At 44.7% G+C, this 21,717-nt stretch overlaps 1 protein-coding gene across 2 annotated transcripts in view; it reads right to left on the minus strand.

Annotated features, from left to right (window-relative positions):
- LNPK (lunapark, ER junction formation factor) overlaps window positions 1-20,867 on the minus strand; it is a 478,990-nt gene extending 458,123 nt beyond the window's left edge. Inside the window, exon 1 of one of the 2 annotated variants that reach the window (XM_069225395.1) lies at window positions 20,767-20,867. The gene's annotated coding sequence lies outside the window, so the exon portion shown is untranslated. The remainder of the gene's footprint in view (window positions 1-20,766) is intronic. The other variant, XM_069225396.1, reaches the window with a different exon arrangement.
- Window positions 20,868-21,717: the final 850 nt, after the last annotated feature.

Genomic DNA, 21,717 nt, shown 5'->3' on the forward strand with positions numbered 1-21,717 from the left:
TTCTGAGCTGACAAGTACGCTCCCCGATGAAACAACCATTGTCCACCCCTTGTGCAAAGCCTTCTGAGATAAGTTTCTCATTTCAACAGACTTTACAGTGTAATGAATGACTAACTAATGCATGTAATTATTTATCATTGTCTTAGTTGGCATTGTGAGATTGCTGAGACAGACAACCAGCCAGTTTTACCATGGAATAGGTCATTTACAGAACATTTTCTGTCTGATTTTCCTTAGGATATCGGTCAAAACATGACCGTGTGCCAATCAACTCCCAAAATCTGCCAGAGGCCAAAATTATGTTTATTTCTTGAGTAGATAGTGGTACCCTTCCTTTACATGCTGATTCCTCTGTCCTGACAGATGATCCATTTACCAAGGTGTACAAGTCTGAATGAGTTTGCTGCAAGCAGTGGTTTTGGCACAGTCCTTGCCCTTAGAAGAATTGAAACTTCCGTTACAAAAGTTAGGAAATGTTATATTCTATGTCAGGACCAGACGAGAGGATTATGCTAGTTCAAAGCTTCTCCACCACTAAAAATGTAATTGAATGAAGCAATTTAAAGTAAAAGCTCTTAAAGACAGAGTCTGAAGATTATTCATCAGCATTCATTCTATCTTCCAACTGAGCTTCCAAGAAAAAAGCCTTGGAAGCCATGGCTCATCTGATGAAATGAGCACCAAACTCTTGAACAGTTACACCAGACTAGTGCATGGCCCACTTCATCCACCTAGCAACAGTAGAAGAGACCCCTTTGTGGGGCTTGGTAAGGGCAATAAGAAGCTGCCCCTCCCCAGGTGGGCGCAATTCCCCAGCCACAGATTTATAAGTTTTCAAGCATTTTACCACATACATTTGGGGAATCTGGAAAGGCTGGATAAGTAACTACCTTGTAAATCAGTTTTTGTTCTACTAGAAATGTAAAAGGTCACTCCAACCGGAGTAACAACCCGGGCAGTGATGTTCAACGCTCTGATATTTGAGACTCTCCTACACCAGATCAAGCATAACGGGGATGCCAGTGCGGCTGACAACTGTTTTCAGGAAAGGCATCTGTTGCTCGGCAAAGAGAGAAAAAGAAGGATGTTCACATCCCAAAGGACCAAATACCGCAGCGCAGAAAGTAGATAGGCAGATCCCATATAGATGCTTTTGTGGCAATGGATGTTCCCCCACAGGATGACCATCTGTCGGGCACACTCCTCGGACAATGCCAACCGAAACAAATGAATCATTCTATAGGCCATACAGTCTTCGGTTACGGAAGCTAGAAAGTTTAAAACGTCCACAATGGAAGTCCCCATAGGATCCAGACTTTGTAGACGACACCAACCATCTGAGGCAGGCCAAATCAATATCTTTTAACTGTACTACCTGCCCATGCCTTGGTGAGAAGATCTGAAGCCTGTCGCGAAAGCCCAAGGATACGTCAACGTCCCCGGTAATCCTTCATGCCACGAGGCTAAGGGACCCACCCAGTACCAGATGATGGGAACTCCCAGACAGATCTTGGAGAAGACGAAACAGGGGTAGATGGATTGGCGAATCCCAGAAAGGGTCAATCAGAATGGGAAACCATACTTGAGACCTCCAAAGTGGTGTGACCACCACCACCTTCGCCTGTTGACGATGCACTTCGGTTCGTCACAAATGTTGAGTGGGGGGGGAGGGCGCGAAGCACCACTCTTCTCCATCCTCCAAATCTACTGAAGGGCAGCCATAGCTAGGGCCAGCAGATCCGGCCTCCAGCTGAAAAAAAACATGCAGTTGGATCAAAGTGCAATGCAAAGAGGTCATTCGAGAAGGGGCCCCCACCAAGAGTTCAGTGCTGGAAAGTCCGTGGAATCCAATTTCCAGAGTCTAAGATCTCTTAGATACCGAGATTACCAGTCTACTTCCATATTGTCCAAGCCTGGGAGATGTTCAACAGTTACCTAAATTCTTTTCTCCAGTCAATACTCCCAAAACATCCTGGCCAGGTCCGCCAGCGTTTTGGAACACGTCCCTCCGAGATGACTGTTGTAGCGTACAGCCGCCACACTGTATCTTGAGGACATTGCACTGGATCCGACATTTGGCTTGCAAAGAACCGACCAGCAGCTCGAAACAGTTGATATGAAGAAAACATTTGTTCTGACCATTTCCCGCTGATGCACAAGACCCCACAGCACACACCCTAACATACCTCATTGGCATCAGACTATGGCCAGGTCCGGTTGGGATCTGAAAATGGCTCGACCGTTCCACACTTCCATGTATGCTAGCCACCAGCAAAGTTCCACTTGTGCCTCCTCTGAAAGCAGTATGCATTGAGAATACATGAAGCCCTTCTGTAGATGGGATATCTTGAGGTACTGAAGAGCTCAATAATGGAAGGGGCCAGGTAATATTGCTTGGATGAAGGACGACAGGAGGCCAACCACCCACGCAATCTGACAAAGAGAAGCCTCCTGTTTGGCGAGGACCAGTCAGCTCGTGCATATCTTGGACACTTTCCTGGACAGAAGTCTGGGAGTGGCCTGGACTGAGTAAACAACAAACCTCAGGAACGCTAAGGACAGAGTCGGGGCTAGGATAAACTTACACTTGTTTATGAGAAAACCCAGAGACTGGAGTAGGGAGATTGACCATTGTACCCAAAAGGTCCGCAGGTCCTGGTTCATCAAGTGGAGGTTGTCCAGACAGATGATGAGTCAGACGCCTCTGGCTCCGATTCTACCACCAGACAGAGAAGTTTGGTGAAGCACAATGGAGCAGACGCCCGACAAAAAGGGAGTGTGACAAACTCTTTAAGTGGCGAGACACCACTGAAACTGGAGAAAGCGGTAGAGGGGAGAAAAACATGGAACTGTCAAGTGTCCTTTAGGTCTAGCCGCACCAACCAATTGTTTGAAAGAAGCAAGTCACGGAGCAGGTGAATGCCCTCCATTTTGAAGTGACGGTAAACCATCCATTTGTTGAACTGCCAGAGATTGATGACCGGGCGTTCCCGCCATCCTGCTGATCTACCGGAAACAAGTGGCAGAGGAAACCCTTTGGGCGAGGAGACGAGGACCATGGCCCCCTTGGCCAGTAACACTCCCACTACGGCATCTACTAAGGAGGATTCCTCGGCAGAAAACCAAAGCACGAGAGGGGCCTTGTATTGGACGGGGCAATCGTAAATTTCTTTCCGATATGCTGGTACCGTCTGCAAGACCCAGGCATCTGATGTTAGGGATTGCCAATTGGGAAAGAACTGTGCCAGCCTGCCCCCGCCCCAGTCCCCATCGCACTGCAGAAAAGAGGATTCATTCACTGTGAGAGACTCCTTGCTGAAATCCACTTCTGGGAGCACCTCTGGAACTTCGGTGCCTGGAGTATACCCAAGTCGGCTAGAAGCCTCCAAATCTAGACTGGTCCTGATAGTGTGTGTGGGACAGGGCTGAGCCTCGGGAGGAAGCCCGCTGTTGCCTGCAGACAGCAGAGCTCCCCTTGCCCTGACCAGCCCAGACAAAAATCCAGGCGCGTGAAAACATTCTTCACTGAAGACTGGGCCTGGTCGAGCAAGGGAAAGTGGCTACAAATTTGCTAAGCTCTTTATTAAAAGGCTCGCCAAAAAGACCGCCTTGAGTTACTGGGCCAGCCTCAGAAGTAGCCAAGTCTCCCAGTTGTGGATTATTTTGATTAACAGCGACTGCCACCATTCTGTGGAGAAGCACAGCTGGAGATGGCAAGGAAAATAGCAGTTCTCTGTGACCATCCAGAGAGCAGTTTAGGGGAAAGCAGTGAATCTGAGGACTTGGCATCCTTTGCCATTTCCAAAATCTTAGTCAGTTGGCCCACCAGGTCCAACAATTTGCCCTGGCAGGACCTCCAGCAGCAGTAGATCCTTATTTTAGGGGGGGGGGTCACAAATATATTTTGCCAGAAAGGTTGCTGTGGGCAGATTTAGGCCTAGGGTGAGGGCCACCTTGTCAGCCAACGATGGGCATAGACATTCCTTATCTCTTTTTCAAGAGGCTTGCACAGCCTATTCTGCCATGTAACTGGGCACTTTATCAACAGTGACCCAATCCGAGGATGGAGGAGTTGGTATGGGTCCAACCCATCCGATTCGGAGGCAAAGAGGATGTGGAGTAGTGGTGGAAGAGTGTGTGTGAATGCAAAGGTCCAGCAGGTTCAGGGTCCCCAATGGGGTGGGGCGGTGGGAAGGGAGTCACCTGCTAGTCAGCTGCCGGACATCACCAGCCTGCACACATGCAAGAAGGTAGCACACTGCAATGGCCCTCGCGGGCCAATATCGATCCCCCATGGAGAGTCTCACTCCAGGCTAGTGGGGCAAATGGTAGGCCACAGGAATCTCTCCGCACACTGCCTTTTGCAATGCTGTTCAAACAGCAGGTGGAGAAGAGCAACTGTCAGGCAAGGAGAGACCTTGCAGTGATATGCAGACTACCCTAAGCAGTCGGACTGCACTGCCTGCTTTAGCAGAAATAATCACTGCGCAGAAGCAAACGCACTTCCGTAGGATAACAACACTTCCTGAAAGAAGAAAAGTTATAGAGTACAGGTAGTTAAAACCTCTCTAAAACTCAACCAAGCGAGAAAAATGGAAATGCACGTTTGTGAAAGTTGCGAGGAGCAGCGAAGAAAGAGGGAGGGAACGTGCTGATGAGGATCTATAATGGACAATTAGGTACTCCCATTGGTAGTGGATTCATGAACTTTCCCTGATGTTCATGCTAGTTATAATTGTTTTGATGTTCTGACATGGCTGCTATTTGATAAGAGCAAATAACGAAAGCATAATCCTTGCCTCCGGTCCAGACATAGAATTACATGGTCTCCATCAGCTTTAACCTGTGAAAGGCCACTTCAAGATTTGTAAGCACCACAAAAAGCATGACAAGACAAAAGGGGTACACCATCACAAAAACAGATGTATGCCAGATTGATTGAAAGTTTTAGGAGCTTCAGTCATTACATATGAGAATCTTTGCATGGAAAGGACATTCCAGAGCCTATGAAGCCACAAAGATATCAGTGGAGTCTGTTTTCCTCCAATATGCTCCATAGTGGTTTTTGCATTTCCCAAACAGTTCCATAATATGGAGCAGTGGATTAGGTTTTGTATGTAATAGTGGTTGAATTGAAGGCCCAGCAGAACAAATACCTGCACCACATTGTATCCCCAATATGGGAGCATTTTACTCAAGTCCTTGTCAGGAGTAAATGTCTAACATGTTAGTGTGTGGGAAGAGATTTGAGAAGCGTTGATGTATAGCCTTAAACACTACATTCAGTCCCTTAATGTAGATTTGAAAAACAAATGTGCAAAAATAGGAGCATTGGCCAAAATTAAGAGCCAATATAATGTGAGGTCTAACCTAATTAGAGAGGCTATTATCGGTGCTCTGGTATATTAAGAACACCACTGTTGATACTGATAAAAATGATGTCAATGTACTCCATGATGTGTGCGCATAACAACTTGCATCGCTGCTGTTGATTCCACTCAAAGTCCTCCTCAACAACCCGGAGTCAGAAAGGCCTGAAGCAACTGATTGACTGCTCACAGACGAGGTGACACGCAACCCGTAGACACACCTGCGAATAGGAAAAACCCTGATTGATCCCCGCCAGAAAGGCAGTAACACCACAATAGTCAAAGGAGACTGGCCCCCAATAAAACATTTGGCCAGAGGAGTGCACTATCCCAAAACACCGTGAGAGTTAGGTGCCACATTAAGTTAGGAACACTCAGCCAATCAGAACACAACAACCAGTGATCACGTGCACCTCATGCCAGACATATGGACATGTTACCTACTGACCCGCAATATGTCCATGCAAGGTCGAAACCCACCTGTGCTTTTTATCAGATAGATTTACAACTGTGACTAGGCCCTGATTCCTTTCTCTAAAGAATGCATAGAATTGTATTATGACCTTTCGAGAATTGTATATAATGGCGCTCAGCACTCTTATCCTTGAAAGACAGCCAACTCTGTACTGCTCTCCCGGCCGCTGCACTTAATTAAACCAACCATTCCTGTTTTGCCAAACGGCTCATCTTTCATTTCTTTAAGGTAAATCCACAGTCGAGCAACATTGTGGCGAGCCAGAAAGGAGTGTGTTTTTTTTTTTTTTTTTAAAGCTTAACTGCAGCCAAAGGAAGAGGACACCACCCGTCCGGATTCACATCTGCGCAACAAGAGGTGAGAAGATGCCACAATTGATTGAAAGCTCTGCTCAATCCATGGGGTGGAGTTCCATCCTGAAGCCGCAGTCAGTGAGTAAGAGACAACAGCTGATCCTTAGTCTTAGCATCCCGCATATGGCAAACTAGGAAGGAGCATAAAAATTTAACTTGAGCGCCCAGTCACTGACAGAAATCTGACATACTGCACATTTCATGTGCATGAACTGAATAATTGCTAGGCAGCCTCGGAGTCGATCTGCAGAGGTCACCTTTTTACAATAGTCGACACACAGCTAGGGAAGGTTAAAGTATTGTTTTGTCACTTGGACCATTAAATGTGACAGACAGTACGCTTGACCCCTGGGTGTGACATAGGGACAAGGCTTCATTGCTTGGACCACGGGGCAGGACAGACGGTACGCTGTCATGTAGGGCCAACACTTCAATCTTATTTTTTTTATTGTAAAAAAAGGGTTTCCGCAGCACTACGGGTCTCTTACACACTGTTGGTGTCCGAAAGGAGTTCGCATGGACCACTGGGCGTGACAGACGGTAGGCTAAGCTACTGGGTGTGAAACAGGGTCAATTAAAACGTTGGGGAAAAATTTGTATCTTGGACAGTAGGTGTAGCTTGAGCTTGGCCAAGGAGGGCAATTAGTTGTCGAACTGTTCCTTCTTCTGTGTAAATTGTTACTATCTTTGTCCCACAGCCAAAAGTGACAGACTATTGAGCTCAATTAGTCCCATGTACCATGTAGAGACTCCCCTCAACAACGGGTGGCATGTGCCTGGGAGCAGGGTATGTTTTTTATTTATTTTTTATTTGGACAAAGTCATCATTTTATTTTTCCTATCACTTTCTCTCTTCTCTTATTTCCATTGTGGTTTTCAATTGATTCATTGTTGATGTTGTGGTGCAGATAAACTATTGCAATTATATTTAATTCTGAAATGCAATGTCTCGTTAAATGTGCGTATGAAGAATTCATTATCTTCATTTCACAAACCTTTATTCTATTTCTGCTGCTATAAAACGGTTCATAATGTTTTGAATTAACCATTGCACTTTCCGGTTGTGACCCTTCATATGCATGGTTTCATGTATTGTGAAATGTCTGTTTGATGTATCTCTAACGTTGCACTCCTAACCATAGTTACTGCAGGCATAATCCCATGTACATATTTCCCCAGGAGTAGAGATTAGGATTATTTAAAACTCAAGAAAGTTAGAACTATGCCAGTCCCTTAAAAGAGGTTCCCAACCAATCATGGAGTCGCTGCTAAGCCACACGCAAACTAGATTTGCCACACAGGCTAAAAAAGCTAAATAAATATTGCTGTGAATGGCATGTACATACTCAAGCAAAGGAGTTAACCATGGCCGGGGAGCAGGAGGGGTGAGGGAAGGTGGGAACAAGGGGAACTTCAACACCAACATATTAGAACACACAATGACACACATTCAGGCCAAATTTGTAGAATGAAATAAGGCTAAAAGAGGCACTGTCAGAAATAAAGACCATCTTCCAGGTGGCCCGACCTGTAGCCACCCAGAACCCACAAGCAAGGTTTCTGCACCCCCCCCCCCACCATACACAGGTATGTAGGTGCTCTCTCTGAAGTCTGCCATCCCAGCCGTTCCTGTTCTAGGTTACACTAATCTGCTGATTATGGGGCCCAGAGGGACCCTGGCTAGGCAGCGAGCCTCTGGATCCAAGACTGAGGTGTAGCCAGACCGGTAGGCCCAGATGATTACAGCCCCATCTCAGGTCAGTGCTAGGGTTCCCCCAAGCAAGACTCCCCATCTGTCACTTTCAGTCACTCAAACCCAGCAGTATGGGAATCATATACTCCAACCAGTCTGGTAGAGCACTCTCAGTTGAGAGTGGGATCCATAGTAATCCTGGACAGAGACAAGACTAGCTTGGTGTGAGTTCCCAGTGTCAGACATTGCAGGGGCAGGGGGCCACATGGTACATCCTCCCAAGGTGTGCCCAGGCAATGGAAGAAACGACAAAGTGAGCTTGAGGACATGTTCCCAAAAAGCACCACTCAGAGCACCAAGCGACTGAGGCAGCACAGGTGACAGAGAAAAATAAAGAAAATAACAGTGCACCCTCCCCCACAGGAGAGTAGAGCTAGGCACTGGGCTACATGTGAAGACGAGTCTGAAGTAGAACCAGAAGGGAGGCCCCAAACCCAACAAGGCTGTCAGCACAGGAGTCGGGCTGACGAAAACATGAGAGCAAACCCAAATAAGACATACGAGAAGCAAAACAGCACCTTTACACACATATGAGGACAGCAGTGACAAAGATGTCCCCTGCTCCCCCCGAACACTCCAGTCAAACTGACTCCTACAAAGATAGTATCTAGCGAAGAAGGAAAAGCCTTTGAGCAACCATTTTGCCACCTGCTGGCCCGATGAATTAAGGGTCAGCATGATGGACCTTGGCCATAGGAGGTATCCTTCTAACCAGAGGACATGGCCGTCAAGGAAAACTGCATAGGACAAGGAAGGAGAGATCACAAATGGAACTTTCCCCTAAAATGCAGGAATGCATAAGAAGATGGGAGCACTACATTGCAGAAAACCAGGGGGGCTGCCCCAACCCAAAATATACCTGTTGTTACAGAAGGGCACTGCAGGGACCATCTTTGTGCCATGGACATGGATGGACAGAAATGGGCGCAGGCCCAAACTGCCCCTATTGAAGGATTGGGCGGGAAAAAGAGTCTCATGTTATGAGACAAACACAGCAGAATAAACCTAGCAATAGGCGATGTCAAGAGCCTGCTCAGCAGCCTCGTCGGAGAGCAGACTAACACTGTTTTCCTGAGCCCGCATCCCAGCAGTCATGCTGACTAACACAGAGCATGACGGGGGTCGCATTCAATTCATTCGGATATCATATATGAACGGCCCGAGGGAAATGTTCCGACTGCCCGGATGTAAGAGGATTGACGGCAGATAGCATGAAGCCTGGGGAAACCATTACTTACTTTCTAGACAGAATGAGGGAACAATGGTGACAAGAGATAGGGAAGCTATGGGGTGACATGGGCCCCCAGGCTGCATTCTTTTTTACAACATCCTCAAAAAGGGGCAGCCCACCAAAATAAAGAGTGGACTGGACAGTGTAGTAGGATTAGACACCAACCCATGGTGAGAAATAAAGGCCCACATATAACACACTATAGAAAGAAAGAGGAAAAGGACAGAGGGAAGGAGGAGGAAACCCAAAGAGACACCGGTAAGCTGGTCCAACATCAATTAAAAAAAGAATGCCCACGAGGGAGCCATGTTGGCCACAAGCGTGCAAATGCCACCAGTCTTGAAGGAAGCTCCATCTCAGAACCCCAGAGGGTTTTCACTCAGTCTCAACAGCAGAGGACAGAGGCTGGCAGCAGCCAGACATCAGATACTGCTACTATTGCCACAGAATAGGCCACATGACCAACCAATGCATCATGAAGGTGTATCACAAGCAAAGAGCGATAAGCTTAGGGCAGTCCCCGCAAAATCCCCATCCACAAAACCAAGTCCAGGTCAGCCCAAATACATCCTACATTCAGCCGCAAGGAAACCAGGCAGCTACCACACCAGTCTAGCAGGGACCAGCTGGTTATCCGAACACATCTCAACAGAAAGCAGGGAGCCCAGCCCAGCAAGGACCGGGGCCACAAGAGCAGGGAGGTGTGACTGTCTGGAAGGGCAATGCCTTTATACAATCGCAAAATCCAAATACACAGGTAGTCTGAAACCCCCAATAAGTTTGCATTCACACCATGCCCACTTAAAAACTCATTTAAAAATAAAGACTAATGACAACATTAGGAGAAAACGGACGTGCTTGCTTGTGTTTCGGAAAAACTCAAGGCTGCTGTATACTCAGATCGGAAATCTGCACTAGAGTCTGCCAATTGGGTGCCTCCTGGAGGCCTGGGATCCACTCTGCTGCTGGTCCCGCACTAGGGGGAGGGGGCCTGGTGAGGGGGCAGGGTAGCCCACCAACCACTGTGTATTAAAAAAAATAATAATAAAAAAAAAAACACAGAACCCAGGGGCCCCTCATCTAAGTCACTGCCGACGGCCTCAGTCGAAAGGACCCTTCTCTTCAGGAACAGGCCTCCAGCTAATGTAGGCCCCACTTTTAGCTCCAAAACAAAACCATGTTCCAGTGCCAGGAGTCACATTTCCAATGCACTTGGGATAATGGAACTCCCATAAAACTCCATAGTCCATGCACCAATCGAACAGATCACGAAGCAATAACATGGCACCAAGCCAGTAGGGAAATTCACCAGAGAAATTACTGCTTGTTGGATCATGTCCTTCCAAAACAGTGAGGGTAATGTGTCGCCAGGCAGATGTCCCTGGTCTCAGCTGGGGCAGCAGATCCAAGACATCCTGAATCAGAAGGGGGGGATGGGGAGGGGTGGAGGAAGAGATCCTACAAGTGGCCATCACAGCGCCATGTGAGGTACACAAATACGCTCATCGCAGTGTCCAGCATGTCGATCAGATACCCAAAGGCCTCCAGCATACCATCCTAGGAGGCAATAGGCCCGACTCCAGTCACTGCTGCATCAAAATCAAACGGGGGTCACAGAGCACCTCTCAGACCCCTGCCGTACGCCAGAACAAAAACAGCATTACAAGAAGAACTAGGGAGGCGTCCAACAACCTGTCTGCAAAAAAGTCACCCAAAACGAAGTTTCCAGAAAAAGGGCATACCAAGACAACTCCAATAGGGAAAACCTCATTCAGATGCCACCGACCCCGGAATTGGGAACCGCTCTCTTCCTTTCACATCGTTCCACAGGCCTGTAGATCAAAAGGTTACAGCCACCATTAGTAAAGCACACACAGTTAGGGGGAAAATAGTTAGGAAAAAGGAATAATCCCATGAAGATCACCCCATAGAAACACCCTATCATGGCGAGAGGAGAGGACCAAATGGCACAAAATAAAACTGAGGAGATCCATAGCTAAAACACTCACAGGTCCCTAAATACAGTTGCCCCAAATGGAACCACCTACAAAATAAGTGTACAGAACAAAGGTAAAACGAAATGCACAGGAATCTCCAGAGACTGACAAGTCTGCGAAGGAACCATGAGTGTACCTTTAAACATTACGTCTTCAGCAACAACTTCCAGAACCCCAACACTGTTTGCGCCAGAGACTTTCCAGGAAAGAGGTTCTTTAAGGTAGCAAAACCACCACACCAGTGCACAAACATGCCCGCCCAGGCTCAGTCTTTGGGCCCAGGGTGGCCCTTAGCATATCTGGGGCATTCTTCTTTAATAATAAATGGACTCCAGACATGAAGTTCCATGAAGTGCAGTGGCATCCACCTCAATGACACAAGGGGAAATGAGTCTCATAGGGGAGGATTGAATATCAGCATAGATACCCCAGGTCAGGAAATCTGGGATGCCAAAATAGATAGCTACACCTGGTTGGAGGGAAAGGGGCAACCCCTAATTGTATGGAAACTTACACTGTATCTCTTGTGTGTCAGCAGCAAAGGGATGACCCCGCTCTGCATGAATGAGCATCATGTAGCAATACTGCATGTACAAACATGCACTGGCAGGGGTGTGGAATTTATTAAAATATCTACTTGTCCAGGGGACAGGTTGCTTCTCAAATCTACTTGTCCTGTAAAAAGATCTACTTGTCCCTTTGGTGCCATGTAGTGTGGCGACAAATTATGGCCGCAATTAATAGCCTCTCTGATTATGCCAGGGCTACTACCATAGTAGGGCTTGAATACTTGCAGTTTCAATCCCTACTGTAGCAATTTCCTTATTTTGCCACCTTTCTGCAGATCTGCATACTGGGGCTGGAGGAAGCAGTAAGCAATAGTTCCAGGGCTGGAATGCCTTTGAGTCTGCAAACCTACTAACCTGCATGTTTTAAAGATTTTTACCAGCTTCTCTCTAATATTTTCCCATAATAAGAAAGGTTGGACATTTACTCCTGACAATGGCAGAATTAGAACTTCTTCCAGGGTTGGGAAGAAAGTGGCTGGAGGGAAAATGAACTTGCAAATGCTCAATAGATTGAGCAAATTTACACATCGTATTTACCCATGCTAAAATACAGTTCACAAATATTTTACAGGGGTACGACATATACCATGGGTGCACTTTTGTGACTTTCTTTAAGAATTTGGGGCCACATGTAGGTAGGTTCAGATTTGTGACCTGCAAATTGCGAGTCGCAAATCTGAATGTAGGATGGTGTCCTTGACACCATCTGTGATTCGCAAGGGCTTCACAAATGCCCATCTCATGAATAATCATGAGGTGGGTCGCAATTTGCGACCCCTTCGCGAATGGTGGCCTGCTGGAGACAGCAGACCACCATGTCTGTGACTGCTTTTCAATAAAGCAGTTTTTTTTTTTTGTAATGCAGCCCGTTTTCCTTAAAGGAAAACGAGATGCATAACAAAAACGAAAAATGAAACGTTTTCGTTTAACTTTTTCAGAGCAGGCAGTGGTCCGCAGGACCACTGCCTGCTCTGAGAAAATGTTTGCAGTGACATTCACAATGGGGAAGGGGTCCCATGGGGATCCCTTCCCTTTTGCGAAAGTGTTAGCACCCATTTGAAATGGGTGCAAACTGCGAATGGTTTGCGCCCACGTTCGCGGCCACAAAGCAATCCTACATTGCACTGCGAGTCGCAATTAGGAAGGGAACACCCCTTACTAATTGCGAGTCGCAAACCCGTTTAGTGATTCGGTAACCAGGTTACTGAATCGCAAAACTGGGCTTGTGCATCGCAATGTGCTTTTTGCACGTCGCAAACAGCGAAAGTCGCTGTTTGCGACATGCAAAAAGCTACCTACATGTGGGTCTTGGTCCCTAATTAGGTCTGGTGTTAACAAAGACATTTTGTTTTTATTAAACTTCTATTTCTCTCTCTTTCGGCTGGCTTTACTGTGAGTGATCGCATTCTGCTCTTCCACAAGGAGCATATTGCCACACAAAGTAGTTTTGTTCAGTGTCGGGAACTACAGTGGCAATCAGTGACGTAACGAAACTGGAGGGTGCCCCTTTGCAAAGAACATGGAGGAGCCCCCTCTCCAGACTCACTCAGGGCAGATGCTGTGCTGAAGGGGCCCCCTGGAGGGCGGCTGTGGGGCCTTTGTTATGCCGCTGGTGGCAACTTGTGCTTTTAGCGTTCAAAAACATTTTAGGGGTTTTGCCAGTGTTTGTTACAATGTTGAGGGCCTGGTAGCTCCAACAACAATAAAGTATTACAAAAGCCATGTCAAAACAAGACACGGATTGATGAAACTAAAAGACTTATAAAAATATGTCAGATCAGTTGGCTTTGTCAGTGTTTGTTTATTTTCATGCTTCCCATAATCGTGTTGAAAATGGTTACACTGATTTTCCATTCGAAATATTTTTGGGAAATACTAGCATGCATCAACACATTTTACTAAATGACACTTCATTTGCATATAACCAGAGAGCATTCTGGGAGCATTATACTTAGCCTCTTAGTCTAAACCTTTCAAACATGTGTGTACACGTTTTTTTTTTTTTTTTGTACTGGAACCAACGTCAGTAGTGAAGTGTGACCTTAAAACATTTATTTACAGCACTCACCCTAATAATGAAGGCTTTCAAATAATGAACCATAAATACAAGTTCGAACAGCATTATCTTTTGGAAACACATTACCTCAACTACAGAGAGTTCTACTCTCTGTAAACAGGCAGCCAAAGGGTTTGTGCTGCAGGGGGTTGGGCCTACTTGTCCCAAGGACAAAGTAAACATAAAAACTTGTTGCCCTTGACCCCAAACCAGATGTCCCGGGCGTCGGGCGATAGGAATTCCACATCCCTGACTGGGGTATGTCCGAGCTGATGGACTTTTACTGGCAGTGTGGAGAATTTGCCTATGCACAGCTCATCCTCAGATGGCGAGGGTTCTGCTCCTTTGTGACCATACACACCCGGACCCTGGTCATCAGTGAACGGTTTCAACACCCGCTACAGATGTAAACAATTCTGTTGCATCAGGGTCAAGAAAAATAGAACTGCTGATTATTTTGGCTGGGCTCGACAGAAGGACATTCCCCAAGAATTCAAACTACTCACTGATGTTAAAGTAAACGCAGGAGGTTCCAAACCCTTCACCCAACAGACAAAAGCAAATGCTCGCTAGTTGCATACAACAAGGTGGGAGATGCTGAAAATTATCAGCGACACCGAGCTTGGCCTAAATGACATCAAGGATGAATGAAGATCCATCTGCCTCATGATGATGCAGCATCTGATTGTGTTGTACTTTATGATCGTGGTGGAGGATGGGGTGTGCACCAAGATCAGTACATCCTACTGTACATTTATTCCCAGTACAGACCTAAAGAATGGGACACTAACTTTTGCCATCCAAGCACTGCATCGTCTAAGCGGCATGAAACAGAGAAAGGTGCCCTAGTGCAGGACTGGTTATTTGATTGGATGTCCTTGATACCCCAGAGGGTGACAAGACTGCATGTCATTGCTGCTGATCCTCATTCTTGTGCTGTTTTCTGTTTCCTACAAATGGAGGTGTCCTGCTGTAAAGACAAAGTCCTCAAATTAGGTAGAATGCATGTAACTAGGGAAATAGTAATAGACAACAGGAAACATGCTAAACCTCAAACAATGTGACTGTCACGAAGTATGGGGTGGATAATGTAGGTGAAAACTCAACTATAGGGGGGATATTGATATAAACAATGTCAATGTACGCCATGATGTGTGCTCATAACATGCATCATTGTAGTCGACTCCACTCAATGTGACCTTCTCATCAACCTAGATTCAGCAATATGTGGCCAGGCAAGCCCTGCGACTTAGGCCTGAAGCACACGATTGACAGATCACAGGTAGGGTGGCACATAGCCTGTAGACAAAAGCATGAACAGGAAAAACCCAGATCAAGCCCCCCACATAAGTAGCAACACCACAATTGTGTAGGAGATTGGTCCCCAATAAAACACATTTGGCCAGAGGGATGCATGTACCCAAAATACCATAAAAAAAGTTAGATGCCACGTGAAAATTAGGAACACTCAGGCAATCAGAACACAACACGCAGTGAACTCCCCATAACGGACATCTAGACATGTTACCTACAGGCCTGCAATATGTCCACGTATGGGCGAGATCCACCTGTGCACTTTATCAGATGGTCAGATTTATGACAGACGAGGCCTGGATTCCTTTCTTCAAAGAATGAATAGAATTGTTTTATTTTTGCTGCAAGGAAACAATCCGGGTGTTTGGCTGGACACCGCTTTAGTGGCAAGTTCATCATGCATTGTCAGACCTGGCAACAATTAAACTGCTTTTGTCTTCTGAGCTTAAAAGTCATCTTAATCTATTCAAGATGCTTACTGGCATCCTTCAAAGTCTCTAATCTTCGTGGAAATGCTGGTGTAAACTGTGGGATTCTCGGTTTCTGGTCTACTCCATTTAAAGAAAAAACAGTTGTATTGCTTTTCGGGGAACAAGTCAATCAAATTAGGGACATCCATACCACCTTTTGTCCAGAGTGAATTGCATCATAGGCAAATGGTTTCCCTAAAACAAGATTTCTTATAAAGTGGGAAGGTGTTTTTTAATTGTTGCATCCCTGTCATTTGAAAGGTAAGGTTAACTGTTACGGTTACAAAAAAGCCTGCAATAGGTTTACAGTTCTTAAAATGTAGTTAGATCGAGACAATTCAAGCACAGAAAATGTTATCAGGACATGTTCAGCGTACATGAATAGAATAGCTTTAACACTTCTTTTCAATATGCATTTCTTTACTAAGGCATTCTGTGTGACTAGACGCACCAAAGTTTCCAATTTAAGCACAAACAGGTGAGTGGAGGACCGCAGCAATGACGCCCTGTCTCAAGTCCCCAAGGTTCTGTTCTTTAGTTTTTTCTTATACACTGGAGTTTGTAGCTCACTGGCCTTCATGCCACAAACATTCCCCAAACTCCACTTTGGGAAATTACAAGTGACAAAGGCAAGCATATTTCGGAGTCAAATAAAGGAAGGATTGTCTTCTAACCTACACACCTAAAATGATAAACTGTGTATGATCTTTTCATGCCTTCACCGCCCTGAAGTCTGACTGATATGGATTTACCAAGTATGGAATAAAGCAATTGAGACGGATTGTTAAAATATTAGGAAAAATGCAGCTGTCGAGCTCGTGAACTTTTAATTGTCTCCATTAAAAGTACAGTTTGAGAAAGAGCGCCAAAATTACAATATGCACTTGTCACTTTAAACTTTCCTTTTTGAACTGTTTATCATGTTTCATTCAAGTAATTTTCAATTAGTTTTAGAACATTTGAAAGATGCAAGTCCTTCACAGTGTATCACGCATTTATAGGTCCAAGGCTCTTAACCTCAATGATGAGCATCATCCAGCTCAGTGGTATCTTGTTTGCCTCACTTTACATTGATTGCCTAGCAGTTGTGTTGCCTTGCCTTATCTCTCTCCCTTCTTTTTCCAAATGCAAGCGTACGTGCCTTATTTTTTTGTCAATAATCAATCTGACCATTCTTCCTAAACGTTTAGGGGTGCAATTTAGCAATCTGGGGATTCAAGCGTACTCAGCCCAGCAAACTAGAAACAGGGTTTTTACACTATAAGAAAGATTGCAACATTAAAATACTCATTACGTTCAGGTGCTGTCAGGATGTACTTACACGTGTCCTCTGGTCCCACACAAGAACGCTCTACTCTGATTTGCATAAACATGCGAGTCTTCAGGGGCAGGAAAAATAGCAAGGTGTACAAAGTACACTGGGAATGCTGAAATATTTAATGCCACAGATGAAAGAGCTATGCTAAACACCAGAGCGAGGACAAGGCTTTTATGTCCCAATATAGCCAATGGACTCTCAGAAGACTTTAAAATGGTGGCAGCCATCTTAAACCTTTTGAGCCTATGTTTGTTCCTCATAGCCAAATACTCCCTTGCTAAGCAATCGTGATACAATTCTGCTGCACCTTTGATTCGTTCACAAGTTTCGAATCCTTCGAAGCTGTTATTTTTGGAAGTTGACATAAGAAATAACTTGAGTTAGAGAAGCACCCTAACTAGGCACTCATTTAAAGAGAAAGACTTTTCACTATTTCAGAACTTCTTTATCAAGAGTTGTGAACTTTATGCACTTGTTTGTTACACAAGACGTCATCAGTTAGGATTCTGAACCCTATATTATACATGCATTGTTTCTACCACAGGAGTTATTGCTTTGTCAACTTCCAAAGACTTTACATCCTTATTAAAATACGTACATTATTGGTTTAAATTAACATATGCTTGTTGGTTGCATAGGAAAACTACATATTAAGGAACTTTTTTCATATTAACCATTAATCAGTTATGCTGAACTAAATTAGAACCAAAGAACGTACCGTAATCACATAATCTTGAAGGTAGCGCTCCACATAATATCCAAATGTTGGTTTCAATTCCTATAGCAACTCTAATTGTGTTTCAGCTCCGACTTTCATTTCACCACAGAGTTTCTGAACAAAGATTGTCAGCATGTATATTGTATACAATAACAGACGTTAGATGTCAAAGCCAATACAATAACAATAGTCCAATTATTCTCGTATTTTGAGGTATCAAAACTTCCGCAGTGCAGACGAAGCCCAGCTATACAACCAAGCAGTGTGGCACTATTCAATGTCTCTGCTTCGCTTTCTTGTCCCATTCACCTGGGTATATTTCTAATCTACATATTGCTAGTGTATGGTTGGCTGTGGGTTCAGAGAACGGAAATCCTGTTTGATCATAATTGTAAAGAGTATCTTGATAAGGGTAGGACGATTAAACAGTTGACAACTATCATTCTGAGGCACCTAAAGTTTCATAGATATGGCATTCAAACTTAAATTGAGGCTTCAGTTTTAATTGTTATGGCAACAGAGCCTTCCGCCTGTGTATGGCATCCTGAAGAGGCGATGCAGGGTTGGTAAATCCAAGATGTCTGGGCATCTGCTGCAACACGTGTGTTTTACATCCATGGCTTTAAATATTTACACATGGTAGAGTAAATAAGCTGCATTCATCCATAAGCACACCAACAGACTGTCAAATACACGTAAGGATCAGTTTGTCTCAGCAATCCAGGGTGCCTATTCAAACAATCATTGATAAAGCCAATAATGATAACTTTAATGTAATTACGCCCATAAAAGCAGAAGTGCTGTCTGAATAAGGTTACCATATTAAAGGCAGACTAATTGGCTTTTCGAATGCTTGTTTTTTTGGGTACCAACTGCAGGCAAAATTTCCCACACGCCCACAACACCCTTTCTTTTACACAAAGTGTCAAACACACAGTGCTCTTACAAACATATGACAACATTGCGTTGGTGGTAGAAGCAGTGATTGCAAAAAGAATGGTGCTGGGGTAGGTACTACCTTATCAAGAACACAAAAGATTATGCGTTGGGGACATATCACTTACTGAGAAACATAACCATACGTAGGGTTGCCAACATTCACAGAAAAAAATACTAGCCATTTGTTACGTGGCAATTATGCTCCTGTTTACTTTAATTATCAGTGATGATTATTCAGTTGGCCCGCAAATACTTATCATGCAATGTCTCCTAATACTTGCTTGTTATGTATACATTTAAGAGGGTAAAAAATCTAGCTTGAACTGATTTTCCTAATGTTTGGCCTGCCTTGACGTGAAAAAAAAAAGAAAATGCTGGTCCTGCAAGTAAAAATACCAACCAGTCAACAACCCTAACTGGGTGCTCTGCATACCAAATGAGTAGCACGACAAGCGCAACAGAGGGTTGCCAGTAGCACTGAAAATACATGGTTAGACTGGACTGGCCAACGCGTCACATGAGTTAGCGGGTATTGAAGAAAAAAAGCCAAGATGGTTTTGCTGTGCACTGAAGTGCTCCAAAGGATCCTTGACATCAGAGACCCCAAAAGAGCTACTGTAATCAGGAGGGAAGGGTAGAACAGGTGCTGAGACTGCTCAGGAAAACTAAAAGGGCAGAAGTAGGTCAGGGAAGACCAGAAGCTGCAACCACCAGAACCACCATACGACCACTAATGCAAGGAGGGAGGGGCAAAGCCTGAAAACCATGAGACATCAGAAAAGTCGTTTTGGAGTGAGGATGCTGCAATAGTATGTATCTATCTGAAGATCAGGTTTGCACTGAAGCTACTGCATAAAAAACCCCACAAAGTATTGATTTCTGTATACCACATATGTAAAAAAAACAAAAAACAAAAAAAAACACAGGCTATAGGGTGATGATTAAGTGTACTTTTCAAAACTAAAATACTCCTTCATGTACTGTAATTAACCACTTCGTATGGAATTAGAGGTAGGTGAGGTACTGAAATCTCAAACCAAGATGCCTGGCTGTGTCTAAGCTCGAGGTCATCTTGGACTCTCAATCCCAAATCAAGCCAAGTTTTCATGGAACTTCTACTTGCTCAGCAAGCGGGTACGTCATGTACCAAAAATAAAGACAATGTGATGAGCCTAGATGTAAAACAGCAGAACGTGATAGCCATTTAGGAGCTGAATTGAACAACAGTAAACTTTAAAACCTGTGAACCCTCCTGGCATGATCAAACTGTGATCCGAGGCAAACTTTATTTCACAGAGACTCTTTTTCTTATAATCCTACAATCCAGCTCTTTTAAATATGTAAATTCGGTATATGTGCTGTACAAAACAACTCTTGTGTTTGATGCAAGACTGTAGTGGTGCTCCAGCTATAAGAATCTAGGATACTTATGGAGTGCATGACAACAGACGTGCCTCTTAGTGCACTAATGGCACTGTTGTCAGGGTGGGAACGGGAGATGAATACTTCTACGTTCATTTACTAAATACTATCAGTGCCTCCTGATGCAGTGATAAAAGATGTAACAACGTGAAACGCTCCAACATGTTAAAGAAATACGCTTAAAAAAAAAAAAGGACTATCATACGTTTACTTGATGACTGTTGTAAGATTAACATTGTAAACATTTTCAGAGTTCGGCTCGTGCCTGTTAATCTGTCGGCTCGCTTATAACTACTAGGAAGCAGCCAGATACTACAGCACAAGGTGAGAGGTGTAAAGTGCTTGGAAAGACTTGGATCCAACATGTGATTTACAGGATTTCAAAGCAATAGCTTCAGGGAATTGATCCAAACAAGACTATGAATGAAAGCAGGCTTATCCAAAGACAACGCTATGTATATAGGAATAAATAAGAAACGCAGACAGCTGCAGGATCAAACGAGAGATTGGAATGAAGTGAATATGAAATAAAAGAAAAGGTTTTAGCAATAACGCAGTTAAATAAAGCAGCTTTACATAGTGCTTAATACCCCCAGTCTACGGAATTACGGGCTTAGCAGTGAGGAAGGAAACGACGAAACAAAATAAACTACGGAGCGCTCTTGGGGTGGCAAAAGGGGAGCTGGAGTGGTGTACTAGCTAAGGACCATCAAAATCTTGTCATCACCCAAATGAAAGGATGAGAAACCAGAATGTATGTGACCATCCTCTCCGCTACTTACACAGACCGCCCGGAAATTCAGCCTCATAGCCGCTGAACACCGTTCCTCCGCTAACGATTAGGGCTATCATCTGTCCGTAATTTTAACACTTCCGGGTCACCCAACAACCAATCCAGAGCTATACATAGTCTGTGAAACTCGTCTGGGCGGGGGACGTACTGCTGTAACGTGACCTAGTTTAGGCCAGGGAAGGCTCCTTAACCAATCGCAGTGAGCCACACAAAATCCCGAATGTTCATTGGCTGCGGTGGGTTGCACTCGAGTCTTGTGTTTGACCGAGCCGTCCTCCTTGCAGTTGGCGGGAGCTGTAGTCTCTTTTGTAGCTGATTAGGGTAGCGATCGACATGAAGTGAGCTAGTCACGGACCGAGAGAGTGACAGTCTGTCTGAGCAGGCCACGCTAGTCTGCAGCTGCCTGGGAGGGTAGGAGGAGGTGGGGAGGGGGCCAGCGTCAATAGGGCCTTGGGTGTTTTGAATGCCAGCATTGAATGTACTCCGTGTGTCCGCGGTGCAGAAACGTTTTGGCTGCTCCTTCCAAGGATTAAGCAGGCGTGACAGCCATAGGGGACGTGGCAGGGGGTCGTCAGACTTAGGATAGCAGTTATCTAAGGCACACATGGCGTTTCTCGCTTTTTCTTACGCTCATTGCTGTCACATTTTCTAGAGAGAATAAGACAACCTGCTCACGTTTTATTATTCTGCAAAGGCCCGGACAGGATTCTTCAGTAGAACTTTAAAAGAAATGTTCTGTATTCATTTTAAATATGACCTTTCAACATATAGTGGTCATTAAGTCAGCTTTATAACACTTAACAGGATTTTCTTTTATTTACTGTCTGCAGTAAGTACTGATAAGGGGAAAAAATCTAGGTCTTATATATTTTTTTTACATTTGTACAAGAGGGTACATTAAAATACCTGTCATGTTTTTACTAAACGGACTAGGTGCAAA

This window comes from Pleurodeles waltl, chromosome 3_1 (assembly GCF_031143425.1).
Source record: "Pleurodeles waltl isolate 20211129_DDA chromosome 3_1, aPleWal1.hap1.20221129, whole genome shotgun sequence".
Classification (NCBI taxonomy): domain Eukaryota; kingdom Metazoa; phylum Chordata; class Amphibia; order Caudata; family Salamandridae; genus Pleurodeles; species Pleurodeles waltl.